We start from the raw sequence: 6,000 nt of genomic DNA, 5'->3' as shown, positions 1-6,000 counted from the left end.
GTGGAAAATATATTCCAGATATATAGAACACTCAGTATATTTTCTATTAAATATAGAAAAAAAGTAATCCATTTGTATTATCTTTACTTCTATGGTTATTTATTTTCATATTCTTATTTTGTTTCTTTTTGATAAAGTAATTCCGTTCTACCAAGATTTGTTCCAATATGTGATAGATGATGTGAGTCACAGTGACGTGTCTTTCTTTTAGAGATATTATTACTATATGGGAATATTCGGGTTCATTTTTTATTTTATTTTTTATCTTTTTTATTCTCATTCATAACTCTTCATCTTTCCTCGTTAATTCACAATTTTTTTTTTTTTTTTTTCTCTTTCTTTATTGACACCTAGCACAGATTGTGGAGCATTCAAAATGGACGGGTAGTGTTAAGCTGCCCAGCCAGATGTCCACATAATGCGATAATCTAAGCTTGATTAAACTTAATGTCAAATCAAATTTATTAGCGAAATATAAGCGATATATTTTCGAAATAGTGACCTAAGTGACAATTTTTTAGTAACTTTTTTATCCAAATATCATATGAATAGTATTTTTTACCAGATTATCATGTCATAATTTGTTATCACAACAGTGAATTTCGTAGCCAATAATTTTGTGACACGTGACCATATTGTATACAAAATTTATTATCACTGGTAATGAAGTTAGTCCAATCAACTTTTTTCTACGAAAGTGTGTCACATGTCACAAAATCATTAACAAACATAATTTGCTACCCGTCGTAACGAATTATGTCACGTGACAATCTGATAAAAAATATGTTTGCATTGTTATCAAAAAAAATATATATATGTTTGCATAATATTTAAATAAAATTTTTGCCAATATTATTTTGGTCGATGTTCCCATATTCTCTTTGGTGCACATCGAAAATCTCGCCCCTTTTTTTTCCAAAGCTAATAAATCCCATATATTTTGTATCTGTAGCATCAGCGTGAGATAAAATGGGAACATGAGACTTATCTTCCTCAATTTATTGTGCACTAATCAACTTCCATTTTTGAATTTTTCGAATAAGGAATTCATTTATAACTGAAATTAATATTATAAAAATCATAACTGAATCATAGATAATTCTGCAATTAAACCAATAAGAAACTGGTAGGTTCAACCGATAACCGATATCAAATTCGAACTGATTTTTTAATTAAATTGATTTTGTGAAAAATGTTTGAAATCACCATTACTTAGAATCAAATTTTAGATACAAAATTTGGTATTTACAAAGACTTATCATTAGAGCATTCTACTTATTAGTTATAAAATACTTTTAGTTTTATGTTGATTCAATCAATGAATCATTCACTCTGCTTAAATGACCGTCCGAATTTAATAATATTGATGGAGCAAAATAAAAGGAAAGGAAAAGATTAAAAAATGAGTTCAGAATAAAATATTTCGAGAATTGATTTTTTGTAAATGAAATTATTTATTTTAAAATTTAGAACGTAATAATTGATTGGACTTTAATTTTTTTATTTTTGTTGTATATAAAAAGGTCTATTAAGATTTGGTTAAATTTAAGTAGATTCATCTTAATTTGAATTTAATTGTTAAAACTTAAAATTGTTATTGGGGTAATAAAGTAAATTAATATAAAATTAATTCAATTCATGTTCTACTTATTCAAGACAAAAAATTAAATTTATAAATCAATTAAAATCACATTCTCATAAAAAGAATCGTAGTTACTTAATAGGAGTAGTTCAGTTGACAGCACATACTGAGTAAATGAGAAGAGAACATAGTTTCATTCTCATCAAACATATCTTTGGAAAAAAGCAAAAAAAAAATAACTATAATTAAGTCTTAATTCGGAATTAATCTTATGATGGGCTCAAAAAAATTAAAATTTGTGAAAATATATGAGAAAAATATAGATTTTGGATAAAAAAATTACAGTTTGTATAGAAATAGACCAAGCAGTGTCATTTTCCTCTCCCAAATAAACTTTAAAGGTGTTTGATAGAAGAAAAACATTTTTTATCCGATAATCACAATGTCCATGAATATGATAGAAAAGTAAGTTTCTCAAGAATATTATAAAAAAAATTGTTTGGTGGGCTAAAATATTAACGAGAATGTAGAGTTAATTTTCTTGATGCTATTACATTTGGTTGATTGTAAAATATTACTAAAATTGTGAATTGATGTTAATTATTTCTCAAAAAAATTATCAAATATTCTCTGTATGTGAAGATATAATTTTTCTTGATAAACATGAATCCCAAAAATCTGACTTTTTTGAAAAAAAAAATCACAATTCTCGTATAAAACTTGAATAAATTGAATTCTCAATCTCATTTTTCCAAAATTTTAAAAAAATTCCTTCTAGCAAAGGCTACTTTGGGATAGAATCTACTGGTTGGGGAGGGAATAAACTTTTGACCTCCTCTGCTTTCCAAAGTTCAGTATTGTGATCCATCAATTGTGCAATAAATGGCGAGTTAAATAAAGTCCTTAATCCAACTTTCAATGTGAACAGAAGACATGGCACAGGCCACAGGGCAACGGCCATTTCCAACATATTAATAATGAGGCATCCACCCGTGTTTGCCACCCACAAGCACTTTTGGATCCAATTATCTGCTAATTTCTCGTGTTGATAGCCTATAAAACAAATTCGGTGTTTATAAGATTTTGGAGACTCTTATTTTTTGAATTAGTTTTTGAGATAATGATCTCAAGATTTATAATAATTGATACTTTCATTAGGAGTTGAGATCACAGAAAAAGTTATCCAGATTAAGGTGTTATATCTCCTAGAAGAATATTATACTAAATACTAATAGGTGAATGAAGTCTCTAAAAGAAAAAGGACTATGATAGAGTAAAAGTCGTCGTGAACGTCGGCTCTTAAAGAAAATGATAATGTTATAAGTCTCATATTAATTGCCTATATAACTAATGTAATGTTTATAAAATTTTAGATATTTTCATCCATTAAGCTAGCTTTTTCGAAAATAAACTCAAAATCCATAACACTAGGACGCGAAGAAAATGTGAGAAGTACTTGGAGATGAACAAGTTGCATAGCCATTTTATTTTTTTTGTTTAACTAAGACATATACTTTTAGAAACACTGTAAAATAGGAAAAAAAAAGTAAGAGTGTTTTCACTTTTCATTAGAAAGGAATAAAAATGTAATAAGAGTTTTAAATAGAGCTCGAATATTCATAAAAAAAAAAAAAAAAAAAAGTGATGACCGTAGGTCTTTCCTAGTCTTCATTTCAAATGTGGTGTTGTTTTCTAAATTGAAATACTTATTTGGTTTTTATAAGGCAAAATGATTTGTCATTTGATTGGATTTAAGATTTAGTGTGATCAAAAATTTATAATTATGTATTATGAGTGGTATATAATTATAATATTAAAGTTATATTTTTTTTTCTCTTCAAAAATTTAATTATGTACTATCTTACAATATTAAAGTTATTTTTTTCCTCTCCTACATTACCCGAAAATTATCTGAAAAGTTACTAAGTAGAAAAAAAAATTAATATTATAACTATGTATTATTCGTAGTACATAATTAAATTTATAAAGAAAAAAAATACAACTTTAATATTATAATTATGTACTATATAATACATAGTTATAATTTTTTGACCGTAACAAACCTTAGATCCTGTTTTGTGTATCCACTAAACCCTTTTTATGATACTGATCTTCGATTTGAACTTGTACAATGTCACGAAAATAGATACTAAAATATAGACTGCAGTTATGGTAAGTGGTGACCGTAATAATGAAAAAACAACACACCAATTTGTTCAAAATAAGCTAGCTGGTGGAATGTGGAGTATAACTATAAAGTGTATAGGGAGGACCACTATCAGTGTCTCTATCAATCTTTAAGGTTCATATGCTCATACTAGAAAGCAGAGGTCCAAAGGGGTTTGAAAAGTCCTCCTTTGTGACCTTAAATTACCCTTTCACTTTGCTCACTTCTCGTGGAACTCCCCTTGCATCTATCAACCTTTAATGTGTTTACCTCTCTTGTGTCTATTAAGATCATCGTAATCAGACCACTATTTTCAGCTGTTTGACCATCACATCTAGCTAGAACCAAATCTTAAATATGGAAATATTTTTAGTAGTCCTGTTTGCATGTGCTTCTTCCATTGAGAGATGGATATGTGTATAAATAAATAAATAAATAAATTACTCTCTTCTCTATCATGTTTCCTCTCTCTTTATTAGTTGTTCTATTTTTATTGGTTTGGACCACTTAAAATTTGATATCATAACTCTTCTCCTTAAATATCATGGATGCACGAGTATACATGTTTATATCCTAGTTTTTTTTTTTTGGTGGATTTAAAAGAGAGTACCTTTTATTACAAATAATTACATTAGTGAAGTGTCATGATTATAAACCTATATTTCATCTCACAAAAAATATATGATTAAAGTATAATTTTAAAGAATTTATCTAATCTCATGTTACACGAGAAAATGAATCATATGTCATAGACATATAGTGGTAGAGTCCATTACCTAAAAAATAAAAAAGAAAGAAAAGGAAAATGTTACATGTTTATCGAAAGATATGTAAGAAAAAAACTTACCTCATATAATACGATAATAGTTTTTGCAATTTTAAATGCATGGCTAACACTTAAAAAAAAAAAGTTATACAGTTATAAAAATATGTATAAGAAGGAAAACTGATGACGGAAGATGAAAATAATTTTTTCCAATTTTAATCGCGTGGCTAACATCAGTGGAGTAGCCACACATGCGCCAGCAGGTGCCTTGGCACCTGCTTGTTTTAAAAAAAATTACTTATTATATATATTATATAATTAATTATAATTAATTAAGGTTAAAATTATAATTTGGCACCACCTAAATAGAAAATCCAATGATCAATACAAAGTAACAACAAACTATCTAAATGCAAACAAATAATAAAGAACGTATACAATATGTTATTTTTGTATTTCACCTTCTTTTATTTTTATCTTGTATATTTGTTTTTTTGTCGCTTTATTCTAATTAGTTATGTTATTTATCCTTATTCCTATTATTTTAAAAAAGAAAGACTTCTAAACTTAATCACAAAAATGATTAGTTGACCTATTTCAAAATTTGGGCTCAACTAAACCAAATAAACCCCTTAAAAGTAGGGAAAAAGGTTTGTCCTTTTAAAAGACAGAATATTGTGTCCTTTTAGTTTTTGACACTATCTAAGACATAATTATAATATGAAAATTTGCTTTTTTTCTCTTTCCTCAGTCACTTCAGCTGACGTGTAGAGAGAAAAAAATAACATTTTTCATGAAAATAACTTTTTATGTTATAACTATGTCTTACTGGTAAGACATAGTGTTAAAAACTAAAATGACACAATTTGTGTCCTTTAAAAGGATACATATTTAACCCTTGAAAGTAACAATCATGAAATCAATTGAGTAACAGGTTTATAGTTACGGATTATGAAGATCTATTAAAATATTGTGTTTTGTGTTATTGGAAACACAAAGAATAGTCAAAAACCTAATTCTCAAATGTGAGAACTTTCCTTCGTGCTTATGGCTGTTGCAAACAAGGGCAATGTTCTCTAACGAGAGATATTGAAATTTTAAGGAATAGAGATAATGAAAGAGGAGACGAAGGAACATGCTTGTTATACATATAATTATTATATTTGTGTGTTTTCATATCCTGAAGGACAATGTTTGGTTCATTACTTATTATGTTTTGGGAGGAAAGTGAAATTCTTATGTTTGAAATGCTTACCGAAAAAGGTAGTGCATTTTTATATATGTGATTTGATATATAATTAAAGATAATTGTTCATTTGAATTATCAATGTTATGTGATGTTGTTTAGTACATAATTTAGATAACTATGCTAGAATTCATAGTAAATTTTTTTTCTGATAAATTTATGTAATTATAATAAATATTTTAATAATTTGATATATTAAATTTTTTGACACCATCTAAATTTTAAGGCTGACTCCGCCA

The sequence above is a fragment of the Gastrolobium bilobum genome, unplaced genomic scaffold (assembly GCF_033153095.1).
Source record: "Gastrolobium bilobum isolate Gb01-03AN ecotype WA unplaced genomic scaffold, APGP_CSIRO_Gbil_v1 utg7694, whole genome shotgun sequence".
Lineage (NCBI taxonomy): Eukaryota > Viridiplantae > Streptophyta > Magnoliopsida > Fabales > Fabaceae > Gastrolobium > Gastrolobium bilobum.
Note: the sequence above shows the minus strand (reverse complement) of the source record.